This window comes from Lepidochelys kempii, chromosome 3 (genome assembly GCF_965140285.1).
Source record: "Lepidochelys kempii isolate rLepKem1 chromosome 3, rLepKem1.hap1, whole genome shotgun sequence".
Classification (NCBI taxonomy): Eukaryota; Metazoa; Chordata; order Testudines; family Cheloniidae; genus Lepidochelys; species Lepidochelys kempii.
In genome coordinates this window covers 74,938,818-74,956,263 of record NC_136382.1, presented here as the reverse complement: position 1 = coordinate 74,956,263, position 17,446 = coordinate 74,938,818, and the positions used below count along the sequence as shown (strand labels likewise).

Sequence of the window (17,446 nt, the reverse complement as noted above, 5' to 3'; positions counted from 1 at the left end):
TGCATACAACTCCCCTCAGAGCCCACCAACACTATTCATAAATGGGACAGGAAGTCAGTGCTAGCAGTTAAGATACCACACAAGGTATTTCTCCCTCACAACAAGCTAATTATGCTCTCATAGGATAAGGTCTTGTGGCCTAAATACAGGATTGGGGGGGGGGGAAAAAAAAATCAAGAAATGTGTATTCCATTCATCACATTGCCACAGACTTCCTGTGTAGATCTTGGACATGTCACAGCTTCTTGTGCATCAGCCTTTCATGTCCGAGAAATGGAGATGATAATGGCAGGAATGTTGGGAGGCTTAATTCAATAAGATTTGCAAAGGGCTTTCAGATCAACTGACGGAAGGTACTATTATCAGGTTAAATCTTCTTTGTAATCTGTTTTTAAACTAACTTACATAAATAAGGTATTTCTTTAACAGAAATACAGTAAAAATCTAAAAATGTGTCCCTGAGGTATATCTCATGTACATTAAAGTAACTCATGGAGTTGCCCTGGGCTAGTATATAAGGGAGTTTATCTGAGATTTAGAAACTGCCTTCTTCAGATAGAAAATTAAAATGAGACTAAATTCAGTGTGTATATACACAAAATACACAGAATATATATGATACATGCAGAGTGTGTGTGTGTGTGTGTGTGCACACGCGTGTGCACATACACCCACCCACCCACACAGAGGTTTGGTTTGAAAAAAAATGGAAGTGTACTTGATTGTATTAGAAAGCCAAGATTCTGAAAGCTGAAAGGTAAATATTGTTGAACAAATACTCAGGAGTTACAGTGCCTTGTAATCTGCATCTGTAAGATGCTTTGTTAATGTACTCTCTCATTTTCATGTGCTGTGATTAAAAAAAACAACATTAAATGTTTAGCAGAGGAAGCACTGAGACATTTTTTGCTTTAAAAAAAAAAACCCTACTTTATTCTAATCATATTTTTCCTTAGGTTTTTTCTTTAAAAATAAAAATTCTATTTTCCTGTCTGAATTCAAAATGATTGACTAGGGCACAATATTAAGTAATAAATAAAACAGTCCTACTGCCTGAAAGACTCCTGAATAAAGAGAAAATTATTTTTGGATTTTCCTTCTGATCAGATATGAAATATTCTGAAACACCACCTCTATAATTTGATAAAAAGCTTGATATCCCCAAATGAAAATAGGACTCAGCACTTTCATTTTTCTGTCTCTAAAGGAACCTCTTGGTAAACTGATTTTAAAAAAATGAAAATCTCAAGTATAAAGGGGGGAGTAATGAAGCAAGTTTAAATATGCGCTGACCTTTGAAATGAACTGCAATCCATGTTGTTTGGTCAGGAAGCTGGCTATGTTGCTGTCCCCATTGATTTCCACAGCATAAAAGATGTGGGTATTGGAGCTGCCCTGCTCTCTGGTGGATGTTGACAGGCATCGCTGAAAATACACCAGCACGAATAGAAACAGCCATATATGTTCATCGCTCTGAAATAGTAAAAAAGAAATCCATCAAGGATAAAAATATAAGCAGCCAGGGGGAGGGTTATGTATACCATAAGAATGTATCCAAGGCAGGTTTCTTTCCCCCCCGCCCAATTAAAAAAAAAATTGCTATTCTTTGTTTACTGGTGAAGTACATAAAAAAGTATCAGCTCTTGGAGGCTATGAAATGTTGTGTTGTTTGATAGAATCTGACAGGAACCAATGTCATGTTACATGCTTTTTAGGCAACACATGCTCCACAATAAAACTAAGATCTTGCAGCTTTAGCTACGAAGTAATTATTTCCATCCTTCCCCAGATCTCTCTCTGCTTCAATGGATTTTATTTATAAAATCAGCGAAAGCAGGAGCTGTTCTTTAGTACTGAATATCAGGTGGCTCTCCTTTAAAAAGTTACACATTTGGTAATACAACATATCAAAATGCAATGCTGCCACTCAACACCTGAACTTCACATTGTTTTGGAAAGTACCAAGTAAGAATATTTAAACATGTGAAAGCTCATTTTATGGCTTTCCAAAATACATTTATAAGTCTTAGCTAAAAAGACAAACTCATGATCCAATCAAGTATTGGTTAGGAAGATAAATGTTAGAAATGACAAAGCGAAGGGGAGCCTCTGCCATCAGTGAAATAACACAGGTGACCTATTTAAGTAATATTGGTACAGAAATCTGAAATTTCAAAGATCTGCAATGTTAACTCTTAAGGACTAGATTCTGGCGTTTAAAACCAGGATTGCAGTGGAGCAACCATGTTGCAATGGGAGAACTCACATGAAATCTGAATAACTTTCCCAGAATTCCTTCTGGGAAGGAGACACTAGGCAGCTCCGACAGCTTTGTAATGAGTGCAGTATGCATTCACTGTGCAGAGCTCTGGGGGCTTCATGGAGAAGGACAGCAGGATCAGGGACCTTTCAGGTAGCCAGTGCAAGCAGGTACAATGCCTGCTCCTGAGCAGAATTTCATCCAGTCCCCATCATGGGAGCTCAAGAGCGGGGAGGGTCCTTTTATACACTCCCTTTTTTGTGCATCTGTTTAAGTCTGTGCTCTATCAGGTCCAAAGTATTTTTAAAGGGATTATTCCTTATGGGAGGGCATTCTGCTCATTTCCAGGTTTTAACATTTTTACTGTATCCACCATTTTGCCTCTCCCACCCCACCTTCATTCAAAGAGGTTTTTTAAAATAACTTTTAGAAATAATTTTATAAGCAAGAACATAAAAATATGCACAGGTGGACTGTGGTCTCAGTTTAGCTTCTTGAAGACATGCCTGCATCTCATCCATCCCACCTAGTAACGTTGTTAGAAGCCTTAATACTTCAGCAAAGATAACAAGGATCGAACATGACCATACTAGCCTTTCATCCCCCAGCGGCATCCTTCACATTAGGCTTAAATTAGGGAAGCTTGCACTATTGTTGCCACTGCTGTTCCTATTCTGTGATTAAATAGAAAATCTGGGTCTTCAACAAAATTAAATCATTGCTAGAGCTGCTCAGAACATTTTTGACGAAATGAAATTTTGTCCAAATGCGCCATTTAAAAGCCAACACATTTAGTGGAGACATCACTTTTGACAAAGTTTTTGTAAGGAAGAGAGGCAGAGAAGTCTCTCTTTCACTCACACACACAAGCCTGGAGTTTAAGGCACTGACCTGGGATATGAAAGACTCAACTCTGCCTGGTTCAGAGTGATATGGGGCAGAGGTGCTGGAACAATTTGTATAGTGGGGGTGCCGAGACTCATAGTGCTGAAAGCCAAACTGTAAACCCTGTATATGATGGAAACCACTTCAAGACAGGGGATGCAGCAGCACACCCTGTACCCCTAATTCCAACACCTATGTCTCTTGGGTGAAAACAGCTGTGAAAAAGCCAGAGCAGGAATCAAACCGGGGGTTTCTCACATTCCAAGCCAGTACTTTCACCACCAGGCCACATACATATCAAAAAATTCAGGTTTTGATCCAAAAATCAGAGATTTTGACAATTCCATTTTCATGAAAACAGTCAAAAGGTTTTGTTCTGATTCCAATATGAAATAAAAAATTTCAAAACCTCAAAAGTTACTCTGGCCAGCTCCATCCATCACCTTTCATAAGCACTATATTCACTTATAATTTTTTTTTAAATGCAAAATACAATCAGGGACTTGTATGAAGTCTCTCCAGCTGGGATGCACCAGTAAGGGTCTAGTCCAGCATCTGAAATGTGGTACGTCCAAGGATATTTTAGAGAGTCCCATCAGCTGGGTTCTAGTTTGGGGTCTTGTATGGTCAATGGGACCCACTGAGGTAGCCTCTGCTCCACGCAGAAGCCAGAGCCAAGGAGCAGGAACAAAAGAAGCAGCTGCTCCCCAAAACTGCCACAATCTCCTGATGGGTCAGCTAACCAGACGATAAAACACCACTTAATTCAAACTAGAGACTGGGGGAGGAGGGGAGTCATGCTAACTGTGCTCAAAAGACACACCATGTAATGTTCCATAAAGTGACTGTTGAAATGTACTAAAAAAGTTAGGGTTGTTTTTTTTTTCATATTACATAGCATGTTAACAAGTATTTTATAATTCTCTAATTAGTGGACTAAATAAAGGCAGAAGATAGCTAGTCCAGATAGTATCTGAACACTCAGGAACTGTGTGTAGCAACCCATAACCCCTGCTCCCCCCTCCCCACTACATTTATATCTATTAGAGAGGAGTAACCATATTGGAGTATGGAAAACTTGTGTACAGAAGAGATAGAACCAAACTGCTGTCTTAGAAAATTAATGAGGATTACTTAAATTAGGATTTGGTACAAAGCCAAAAGGTGCTGAGAAGGACTCAGGTCAGACAAAGACTTCTGCTACAGATGTCACTAGTACAGTAAATGGTAGAAAAGAATGGATAAATTACAGCTCATAGTGATAGAGAGGGAACAAGTTGAGCTCAAACAAGGGAAAGGTACATTCTGGAACGGTAACTATTTTATACAAAGTTGCTGAGTAAGAATAGGCACTAGCATTAGTCAACATATACACACTAAGGCAAGAAGCTTAACAGCGGCTGAAGAGGTGTTTGGCACCCAGCCATTTCTCAGAGTAGTAGCTTATGCTACCAGCTACTGGAACGGGGGCGGGGGGGGAGGTGGCACACAAGGGGAATAGCGTGTCCAATATTGAGAGATTAAGGAGGAAACAAAATCTAGAAGGAATAATTATGGGCAGCTTCAACTATCCACATATAAACTGGTCATATGTGACATTGGGACAATGATTAGAGAAGCAATTGACAATATCTCAGGAAAAAACTAATCCAATTAGTAAAACAGATGTCAAAACACAGACGCTATTTCACACAGAAATCCCTCCAAACTCTGAGGAGAGAGGTGGTAATCCCAAGGATATGTCTTCCCAGAAGGAGAAGTACAAGGTTAGTAATTTTCCCTCTCTGAAAATATCAGCAAGAGGTGGATGGGGAGAGCCTCGCTCCTGGAGAGTTAATACCTTGATGGATGTCCCAAAATAAAATGTCTCAAACACACTGCAGCAGGTGGAATGAACAAGATCAGTGCTAATAGGTAAACATTTATTTTACACCAAAGTAATACGTGAGGGGCAAAATACCTTCCCAAGCATGCAGCTAAACAAACCAAAACCTGTAGAATGCATGCAGGATGGGGGGATTTTTCTAAAAGTGTGGCCAACTCAAATGCAGCCCTTCCCAGACATGTGGCTCAAGCCTCTTCCCTGGTTCTTGCTACTTGGAGTGGCTTCTCCCCTCACCTTGCATGGATTGGGTCCTGGGTTCTTTCTGGTGCCTCCACCTAAAGTGATTCCTCGCTGTGCCTGGGACACCAGTGGAGCTGTCCTTTGGACAATGAATAATGCTACTACTGCTGGCAAGGAATAAAAAACACAGCACACAAAACCCAGTAAAATTCATTAGCATATTGATTAAACTTATTTGTGATTAAACTTATCACCCCAGGAAAGGAATGACATATGCAAAAATATACAGCAAAGGGGGACTTTACTGGGAGCCGGAAAATAGGATCTGGAGAAGGCAAGGGTTAGGGTTAACTATTACTAAGTACTAAAATATCAACAAATCAACAAGTTCCCCACCTTCTAACACTCAACTCTTCCAACCCTCAGCTCCCTCCCTGGCGCCTTCCCAGGCAAATGAGGTGGGGAGTCCAGACATGAGTGCTGCAGCACCATGAACATGAGCTGCTTTAAAAAGGGGGGAGGGAACACTTATAGAGTCTTCTCCTGGCTCTCAGCAGCTGGTGCAGTGTCGGATCTCTGACACTCTGGGTGCTGGTCTCTGCAAGGATGGAACTGCCTGAGCTATGCATTAGATCCACTGCAATTCAAAGTCTACCTTTGTGGGGAGGGGATCAGGAATTAATCAGACACTCCTTGAGCTGCTCTGCTTCTCTCAATTCCCAAACGCAAAGCCGAAACTAACATTGTCTCTGTCTCTGGGTCAGGGTGTCCTGTCCCACTAAGGTGGCTGAGCAGTCCTGGTTCATCAGTGGCCCAGAACACTGCTTTTCCAGATCACCCTGTGCAGAAGCCTACCTTTCCTATTTTGGCCTCAGCAGGAGGTTTTTAGTCCATTCTGTCACCACCTCTGACTCCAAGCAGGCTGGGAAATGGAATCAGAGTGCTCTGGTAGTCATTGCTGTTGTAGTCCCTTGGATAAGATTGCATAGAGGCTCAGTCCAGAGTTCCATGGGTCATATTTTAAGAAACAAAACTCGAGGAGGTGTGTGAGTTGGGATTTGGGAAACAGGTTTTGAAGGAGAGTCTGAACTGAGAATCCTCCTCTGGGGTTTTACTGGCCAGGTTATGCACAGAGACATGAAGAAAGTGTGCCAAATGCTGTATGCCAATATTATAGCTGTGTTCAACTTGTATAATTTCAAGTGTTAGGTTGAAAACCCTGTAGGGAAATCTGAGGGTATCCTCCTATGGGAAATCTGTTAGAAATACCTCTCATTTGATGCAATCTGGTCAATTATAAAGAGAAAACATTTTCTCTGCAACAGTATATGATTAACCACATTCAGATACGACAGTGATGGAGGACACATAAAACATTTAGAAAGACCAAAAGCTAGAAATAAGTCATCCCTGGCAGAGCTGTATTCATGGTATCCAGGGAAGGGGATGAAGTGATGAAATCTACTAGGCACTAAAATATGGTACAGCCCAAACTTTTTCTTCAATTTGATGGCAAATTTAACATGAGGCTCCCAATAAATAGCCCACAAAGAAACACTTCTAGCAAACTGAAGTCAATGGGAGCTGTATTTAACACATAAAGTACAATATTAAATATGCTGAAAAATCAGATCCTAGGTGTCTCAAATTCAGCAATCAAAATTAACAGATACACTTAAACTTACTATCTCTGCCTCAGTACCCTATCTGAGGAACAGTGAAAGTGATACCACCTAATCTCACAGGAATGTTGTGAAAATTAGTATTTGTGAAGCACTCAGATACTGTGAGTACCACAGAATGATGAGTTATACAGAAAAGCCCAAGAGGTAATTAATAATTCTGTCTTCAGAGCACGGTTTGAACAGTGTGCTATAAATAAGGCATGGAGCCACTCACTGAAAAATGAAGGGAAAACAAAATATTGACTATCTGCTCATTAAGTGAACACCATCCATCCTGTGCACTGAATGAGGCAGGGGTCCTATGGAAAATATAGTGTGTGGTCTTGTAATTACACACAAGGTTGTTGAATTAAGGTTGCCCAAGGATTTTCTAAGTTGATTCTGTACCCTTAATAATGGTCTTTTAATGCAGTTTTTGTATGTGTGTAATTAGCAATATAAGCTATGAATACTAATATGTCACTTACATTAATGGGAATTACACATGCACATCAAGAGGAAAGCAGGCTTTGCTTTATAATAATTTAGGAATACTTGTAGTTACTTAAAGCCAAATTCTAGTCTCAGTTACACCACTTTAAATCTGGGGTAAATCTACAGACCGTTATTATAGATTTACTCACTTGAGTAACAAAGCAGAACTTGGCCCTGTGGTATATTACTTGCATTATGAGCAAAAGGGAGCAAAAGAAAATTAAAGGCATGTGATTAAGACTCTCACTCTTCAATAACAAAACTTACATAAGAGATTTCTGTACAACTCATCCCTTCTTGGTGATTGTCCATATTCAGATTCTTCGGTGAATTAAACATGACCTAAAGCAGGGTCATGACTCTACTGACCACTGACTCTGGTAGTGGCTAGTGTTACACCAGGAGGCAGATACTTGATGTCTTACTGCTTCAACCTGTCTTATGTTGCTGCTCCTCAAACATGGAAATATTATCCACGCTATTCAGTGAAACAAATATAATTAACTACTCTGCATTAGAAGTCATAAAAAAGAGGTAAATAAAAAGATAGTTTAATGAGAGGGAAAATGGGTGGTTTTTTTTCCAGACTGTACCAATAAACATTTTCTTTAGATGCAAAACAGTAGCATCTCATTTAGGTACAAAATAGAGACCCATCAAACCCTTCATTTTAAACAATACAAATTAGATTTTCAATAAAGGCACTGTCAAATAGTTTAGGATCAGAACACAGGATTTTACACAATCTTTTATAGTATGAATGACTTTGTTAATTTCAGGGGGGAAAGTATTTAAATTCCCCCCACTTAGCACTCAAATGACAAACAATATTGTGCTAGTTCACTTCCCAGAAAGTAAAACTATGAGAATCTTCAAACTGACTGAACTGCAAAAAATAAACTATAAATAGTAACATGCAATGCTTAAAATGAGATGGTTGTTAGTAACAGAAAAGGAAAGCAACCTTTAAAAAAATATAATCTATGGCAGATAATCTCCCTTTAAGAAGGTGACTAACATAACTGTAACAGATCCAGTTCTTTTAAGTATGACAACACTGAAGAATGTATCCCACAAGATAATATATGCTAGGCACATTCTAGTTCCTTTCTGTTTATCCTATAGTCTCCAAACAAAGTCTCTCTCTCGTTATTTTAATTTTGGGATAGGAGCGGGGATCAGGAGCAAGCAGGTACCACCGTGGCTCAGTGCATATGCATTACGCACATCATGTACAAACAAAGAAGAAAATTTCTTGAACTGGACTTTTGTCACAAAGCTACCTAGGACTAATACTAATCACCCCAATGGGTTCTATCATTAAGCCTTGCACTTGGACATGTTCTCATATACTCAATCTGGACTGGTTTGCATTTTCTGTTCAGGGCGAGATAGCATGGCATAGGATATTTTGAATGAACATTAAGTCTTTCCCATGAGGTCAGTGGCAGATGAGAATAATGTTTTTCGATTATTACTCCCAAGTGTTCTGTTTGTTATATCAGCAATTCCCATTTTAGATTCTAAACATGAATTATAAATCCTACAACAAATTAGTAGTTTTTACTAAAATGATTACATGGTGCATGCTTATCTTTCTGCACCCTAATTTTGCTAGTTCAGCAAAAAATGTTTTCTATTAGTCTTTGAACAGAGGTCCCCAAACTGTGGGGTGCGCCCCTTAGAATGTTCAGGGGAGCGTGGCAGGGCCCGGGCCAGCCCCCATGGGGGGTGGGGTAGGAGCGCCACCCAGCCCAGTACTCCTGACTGCGGCTCCGCTCCCGACCCTAGTGCCAGCCTCACCCCCCGCCTTGGCTCACAACCATGGCTTCCACTCCCAGCCCTGATCCCAGCCACACACCCATCCTTGTTCCCCAGCAGCAGATCTGCTCCCGGCCTGGCTCCAGACCCAGCTCCACTCCCAGTCCAAGCACCAGCCTTGGCCCCCAACTGCCACTTCCACTCCCAGCCCTGTCCACAGCCACAGTCCTTCCCCACCCCCAGTCTCAGTCCCCAGCTACAGCTCTTCTCCCAGTTTCATGGACCACTGCTTTAAAGTCACACCCATAAGAATGGGTGGCAGCAAATCTAAACTTCTTAAGAGTGAGCTAAATGGTTGTGGGCACTCAGCAACAGTGCTCAGTGACTATGGCTAAAAGTATTTGCAAATATTAGTTCAAATAAAATCCATGAATCCACTGGCAGTATTCACAAGCTCAGTTATTCATTTTCCACAAATATTCCCATGAGTGGCTTATATGCAAGGATTTTCACAGAAAGCAAGAGTCTCACAAATATATGTGCAGAAGTTCTCCACATCCGATGAAGTGAGCTGTAGCTCACGCTCAAATAAATTGGTTAGTCTCTAAGGTGCCACAAGTACTCCTTTTCTTTTTAAGTCCTCCACAAGCATTCATGAAACCATCTTGAAATCTTTCATAACCCTCCTTCTGTTAAAACGTTAGTCACACTCTTAAGGTAAAGCATCACCACCACCACCTGATTTAGGTGGCCAATCACACTCCATGAATATCTAAAGACCTGTTTGAAGCAAAGAGGTTGTGAACCAACATGGCTAAAGTATATATGCATAGCACATATGAACAATTTTATATAAATAAACTCAAAATGAAAGTGAGTTTGCCAATTACTCAGAAACAGAAAAAAAAAAGGGGGGGGGGGAGGAAATTAGCCAAATAGCTCTAACTCTATTCAGCACATAATTATTTTACCTTAAATAAATATTCTGTCTCCCTCCCCTTCCCCTTCTGTGAAATTTTTGGCATTCCCCAGTTTTCCAAAGACATTCCCAGGTGTATCACTATTCCAGATATCTTTTCACATGAAACTCATACATAGCCAACCAGGAAACACTCCAGCGGGGCGGGAGGAATTTTTTTGAATGCAATATAAAAAACTGATTCATGTACTATCATCTCCCACAGCTTGGCCAGTTGAGACATTTATCACCTGTTTCTGGATTTCATTTTCTTTTTAGATTTTTAATTAGCTTTTACTTAAAAACAACATGACCTCTCCTCCAGGCCAAATTTGTTTTTCAAACATTAAAAATTCCTGAACTAGAAAGATCTACTAATTTTATTTTTCTAGTTATTTTTGAAAAATAATTCTTCTGTTCCAAGACTTACGGACCTGACCACCACACTAAATGGATCACACTAGGATACAGGATTCCCTTAAGAGGAACCCACTGCTCTGGTGCACACATGTGCAACATATTTGGAGTGACCTTGACTTTCATCCAGAAGAATCCCAAAGCATTTTAGTAGCCAGTCTGCAAATTCGATTGATAATCATTTCACCAAGCATGAAAATGCTACATTTCATCCCGAAGTTGGCTGAAACTACTTTTCAGCATGCATCAATGCTATACAAAGATTTAAGACAGCAAGTAAAGAATGCTATGTCTTATCAGAACTGCGGAGAATATTTTAGGTAGACAGAATATTACCTATTGTAAAATTTTTCCAGGACAGCAGGGCCAACATCCTACCTCTTGCAAAAATTGTATGGGATCTTTTATAAACATAAGAGGTCAAAACTTCAATTTAATATCTCCTCTGACACTTCTTGCAGCACAGTGCCTCTTAATTAGAGCTAGATAAAAAAAATTCATCACAATTTGACAAAAATTAATTTGATAAAATGCAAAATTTTGAATTTTGTCAAAAATGTGAAGGGCTTTTGTAAAACAATACAATACAATGGGGAGGAATCAAAATGCTTTGATTAAAACAATTTTTTGTCTAACTATTTTCCATAGGATTTTTTTATTTACTTTTTTAAATTTATTTTTGTCCCACTGTCCTCCTGACTCATTGATTTGACTCTTCTTCGCGTATGCACAACATGCCTCAGGTAGCACATGAACCAGAGTTCTTCAACTTTTGTCCGCTGGTTGGATCATTAGCTTCCCCAGCTTAGGCTGGGTACTGATGGGGAGTGTGACATGAACACTAATCCATGTCCCCCCATTAGCAGAGAGCCACATACTGAATAACGAACACTAATTTCTGTAACACAAAAGATTTCCTATTTCCTTGTACGTTTCCTATCTATGTACTAATCCAGTCTTCCTCAGGTTTATGAAATCTGGCAAAATCATAGTAAAAAATTATCTATGCTGCAGGCTATTCATGTTCTCTGCTCAGATTGTTCATAGATATAATCCCATGACTGTAGATACTATACCTTCTTTGCTTTTTTCTTTTATTTGACAGAAGTTTTAGGACTTCAAAAACACAGCTGAGACCTGAGTTTGTGGCATTATTTCTCCCATTTAAGAACAAGCACCAAACCATGAAGATGTACTGACAAGCATCGCCTGGTTCTATAAAGAAAGGTGTTTTGTGTTGGTTTTCTTTTTCATTAAAGTGCAGGAACAACTGAAGTGACCAATACATCACAATATACATTAACTTGTCACCATGCTTTTCTCCATGTGTTATTTAAGGTTAAAAAAAATAGGTCTAATGGTGCTGACCAATGTCTCTTTTAGAAGTGTATAAAGGCAATCAACACTTCCCAGTTTCTATAACTTGAAATACAATGTTTTAGGGCTTCAGTAGATTTTCAGAGGACATTCAAGGTGTTAAATTACAGAGAAGTACCATGAGACTTCCAAAAATAGGTACTTTTTGTGGAACTTTTTTCAATTTTTAATAAAATAAAAAAAACAGGGAAAGGCAGCATTTTCACACTAACTTTTGGAAATCAGCCAATTGATAAGGCATTCACTTCATTTGGTAAAAGGGATTTACCATTTTTATTAGTAGATAGCTAATAACAGAACTTTCCTATGAAGTCTGTCATTCAGAATGATCTCAAAAACCACAGGGTATAATCAAAATTATGGGAGCAGAGTAATCTGCGAGTTGGAACAGGACAACTGATCAGGTATGCACAGCACCACTACACAACTCCTAGTAGAGAAAGTGAGGAATCATTTCATATCTAAAAAACTTCAGAGGTTATTTAAGACAGACAGAATGTAGTTATCCACTTTAAAGTCACACCTTTAGTTAATTTGGATTAATTTCCCTGAGTGTCTCCATGTACATAAACCCTAATTTAGGCCATTTTAACCTCACCATCAGGGAAGCAGGAAGATGTCTTAAAGACTACATCCCAAGAGTGTAGTGAGCATAAACTCAGTACACCAGAGGATCTGCTCCCATATCTTCAGAAGGATAGTGCATAGAAACATCATGCTGAGGCAATGGTTTTAATTCTGTTTCAAAAGAAGAGAGTTCTCACCACCACAACTGTCACCCAATGTTTGAAGATCTAGTCAAATTAAGCACCTGGTAGGTAGAGTTCATCCTACTTGAAATGGATACCAATCCCATTTTCTAGAAATATTCCCATGTTTTCTTAATAGTTTTATAAAAATGACTCCCATATAAAGATCCTAACAGTGTATTTCTAACACTTCACATCAGGGTTGTCATGCAATGGTGAGAGTGAAATATGGAGGAAGCTCTAACATTCAGGTTTCCCTCACATAACTTCCTCTGAGTAGTACTGAACTACATAGGTGGAAAATCCATCTATATTTCTCCTATCACCCTTCTTCCCCATGTGCTTTATAGCTATCAGTGATAATACAGCAAAATCACCTAGGGAAGATGACAAGAATCAGGGAAAATTACTTACCCCATGGCTGTGCTCCTCCAGCATGTGTTCAGCAACAGCACACAGGGAAGTAATGAGGAAGAAACAACTTCCTCCCCTGTTCTAAGACAAACTATGTATTAAAAAAATAAATAAATATGAAATATAGTTAAGTATGTGCCATAGTGGGATTGGGAGTCAAACAGGTTACACAGAGATGAGAGAATAGGTTAATGGAGAGGCTAGAAAGAAACTTCACAAGAAGCCCATGTTCAGCAAGCAAACAACTACTCCTTTCAGGGCTTTACACTGTATTTATCAAGTTATCATTCAACCAAAGTATCACTAACCAGAAAAGTGTCTAGTCATAGTTTAGCAGACTGTAAACTTAAAAACAATATAAAACAGAACAGTACTTCAAGAATATCTTTTCTTTTAATCCACAAACTCCTATCTCTCCCACACCAACAGTGGGTCACTCCAGCCCCATTTTAAGGCTTTGAGTCTAACTAGGTTCAGCTGCACGGGATTGCTTCAGCTCAGGAATACACACCCAGTGGCACTCTGAACATCCCTGTTGAGTTTTAAACTTCTCTTTCCACAGCCACACCCACCCACAACAAAACCTCCATTTGTCTCAATAATGGCACTTCTGAGGAGATTGGGGGCATACAGAGCAGATTGTGTCTAAGTGTACCAATTATTTAGTATTCCCTGGGTGGGTCAATGTTTTGAGGGGGCATGTTATGGTAAAGTCTACAGAATTTAATAGAAAATAACCTTTCAATAGGTTTCGGACCTATTCTGTGCAAGGTAACGGATAAGGATATCCCTGCTATAGATAGTGAATGAGAGCCTATTCAATTGTATAGGGTTTTAGAGTAATTTCTGTACAACCCCATTTAATTCCTATAGAATTATATTGTTGTCCTCCATGTTACATTCTATAGGAAGTTTCCCTACTCTTTCCCTACCTAGCTCCTGACATGGGTCCAGCACTCGTTCCAGGAACACCCACTATACTGGAGCCCACATCACTTCTATAAGCCTCCACACACACACACTGAGGGTTCTGCTCCTATGAATTCAGCAGATCTGGATCTGTATGCCGTTTTGCTGGAAGATTCAAGGGTGTAGTGGTATCCGAATACAGAGTTAGCTAGTGAGCAGGGATAGTCTGTAGCCAAAGGCTATATCAGTGGGAGGTGGAGTAGGCACTGGATGAATGAATGAGATTTGGAGTAGGAAACTGTTACTCTGCCACTTCCAAGCTTCTATGGATATATCTACACTGCAAATAAAAATCTACTGCTGGCCTGTGCCTGCTGACTTGGGCTCACAGGACTCAGGCAAAGGGGGTGTTTAATTGCAGTGTAGATATATATGCGGTGTAGATTAATTGCAGTATAGACATACCCTGTGACAACACAGCTTCAGTACAGATGAACTTTCTGAGACCGCCCTGACAATAACTGCCTCCATACTCCCCTCCAGTGGAGGATTTGATAGCATAGAGGGGGAGTTTGCACAAGCAAATGGTTTGCCTAATCCTTGGTCCACTAGGAGGTTACACCAGCACTGGGGCCTCAGCTCACCTAAGATACAGTTTATAGGATTCTTTTGAATACACATTTTGATCTTCACTTAATTTCTTGATAGAAGGGAAGTGGAAATCTCTACAACAAACCATAGCAAATGCCAAAAGGACTCTACAAGCCCCACCAAGGTTTTTGCTTTATTGTAGTAATCAAAGCAATATCAACCTTATCATCTGAAAGATTAAGTACTCATTCAACAGAGTAATGTTCTGTCATAAAGGATACCCATGTCTGATTCTTTCCCAGGAGCCAATAAGAGCTGGAAGTGCTACAGAGTCACCTTCAGTTAACTCCACGCATCATTCAACAGTGATTTCTACAACCCATTGAAAAGTGGAATTGATAGGCTTTGAGGTAGCCATGTCCAGCCTCTGCTGAAAAGATGATTGCTGTGACAGGAAGTCCTGGGGGTGGGAGGTTTAAAGGGAGGAATAAGTGATAGATCCTCTGGTCCCTCGGATACATATGACTAATTCGCTTGGGGGAAAAGAAAATTAAATGCTCCCCTGGGCAAAAGAAATTTTTATAGCACATAAATAGTGTATGTATAAATTATCTTGACAAGAACATATAGTCAGCAAATAGGTTATTAAAAATGTAACTATTGAGACTTACATTGATTATATTCATAAATATGCCTTTAAAATGTCTACCTGTCAAGTAGTTTAGACCCAGCACCTGACCTTCCTTAAAATTATTATACTCTAAATAAGGAATGTCTTTCAGGTTCATTAGCTAATTTTTAACCCATTCATGCTCAGTTTATTGATTTTTTTCATATAAATGCAGATATACACATACTTCAAAGACCTTGTGAGAAATAGTAAGTAATAAAGTTTCTGGTACATAAATAATAATAATATTCAACTTATTTTAATAACACTTAGCATGTATATAGGGCTTTCAAAGAGCTGTATAGACATTAACTTGTTATGTCACAACATAACCAACAGATGTGCATTACTAAAATGGTATACCAGACACAGGTACTAAACCAACTGCTAAACTGGACAATTATGTAAAATAAGAACAGGTATTTGTTCCATGGAATAAGAATGAGAACAAATCCATTTTAACACCAAAAAGAAAAACATAATTGACCTTATCATGTAGCTTTATTTGGCTCAATTAAGTGGAAAGACGGGGTGGGGGGGGTGGGAATGTTTAGAAATGTAGGTATATTCCAATCTACTGAATAAAAATTAACTTTAGTAAGTTGGGCATGAGTATTTTCTCCCAAGGAAACAGAAAGTTACTGTATAAATAACCATGACCAAGATGCCACATAATACCAAGGTAAGATCAGATAGTGCTTCCCTCATCCTAGAATCACATTGCTATTGTTCTTTCATCTCCAAAAGGATTCAGCCCCAGATCCCCAAAGATATTGAAGCACACATCTCCCATTACCTCCCACACCTTGGGATCTAGGCCACCTTGCCCGGAACCAATGCCATGAAGGGTGAGGCTGACGCCGAGGACTTAAGTACTGTTACAGGCTAGACCACTCAGGATTTCATAAAAGCAGTACAATCTGGTTGCTCTAATTCAGTGGCTCTCAAACCTTTTTTACTGGTGACCCCTTTCACATAGCAAGCCTCTGAGTGCGACCCCCCTTATAAATTAAAAACACTTTAAATATATTTAACACCATTATAAATGCTGGAGGCAAAGTGGGGTTGGGGTGGAGGTTGACAGCTCACGACCCTCCCATGTAATAACCTCGTGACCTCCTGAGGGGTTCCGACTCCCAGTTTGAGAACTTCTGCTCTAATTTGACCGCTGAAAAACAATCACACAGGAACACTATGGTGATGTTTTTTTGGAATATCATTATTTCACTGGCAATGTACTTGTGCCATGGGGCAACACAGGAGGTACAATTTGTTTAACGTACCAGATAGGTAAGCCATCCCTACAGCTGTTATCTGGGATGACTACCATGAAATAAAATCAATCCAAAGTATTTCAATAACTTTTGACAATAGATTAATAGCACACAATTGTGAAACCTCTGTTTAAATGGCTTGTTTCCAATAGTTATCAGGTGTGAACTGGTGTTCACTAACCAACTTAGTTTGCATCTTTATCTTCACTCTGCTGCTTCTCTGCTTTATTACAAGCTACTAAAGGCATTAGCTTTTACATTAATGTCATTTAAAAATATGTTTCTGGTTTTGTTGCACTCTGATCATCTGGAATAGTGCTTAATTGTCACTTTCTATTTCTGCAATGGTTTGCCATTGAAGAGGATTCTACTGCATGCAGGAGGGGAAACTATTTCCTGTGATTAACATCACCGATTCAACCTGCTGTCATGTTTGAATGGCCTTATTTACAGAACTATGCTTGAATCAGTCAAAATGTTAACATATACAAGTAAGAGCTTTTATTTACAGTACAGAGGAATGATGCTTTTACATAAACCCTGTGTCCAAACTACTGAGGTTAAACAAGTTAATCGTAGAGAACAGTATATATAAATGTGAGTTTGATAGGAATGAGCATCTTTTGGGTTGGTCTACTGTAAAACATTTCTAGCTTTCATTCTGCGCTTAGTCATGCAACAGGAGAATCTATAGAACACTTAATGCTGTCTTGGGTACATAAAGAGAAATTTTGAATTGGAGAAAGAGGTTGTTTTACCTCTGTATTTTGCAACCATTGCTGGAATTTGATGTCCAATTTTGCTGTCTACAGTTCAAGAAGGATGTTGATAAATTGCAGAGGATATAGAAAAAAGCTATGAGAATGATTAAAGGATTAGAAAACCTGCTTTATAGTGATGACTCAAGGAGTTCAGTCTATTTAGCTTAACAAAGAGAAGGTTAAGAGGTTTAATTTG

At 39.2% G+C, this 17,446-nt stretch overlaps 1 long non-coding RNA gene across 1 annotated transcript in view; it reads right to left on the bottom strand.

Moving 5' to 3' along the window:
* The window catches only part of LOC140908196 (uncharacterized), a 565,973-nt gene that overhangs the window by 491,089 nt on the left and 57,438 nt on the right, over positions 1-17,446 (bottom strand). Inside the window, exon 2 of the long non-coding RNA XR_012157800.2 lies at positions 1,294-1,473. This is a non-coding gene — a long non-coding RNA (uncharacterized LOC140908196). The remainder of the gene's footprint in view (positions 1-1,293; positions 1,474-17,446) is intronic.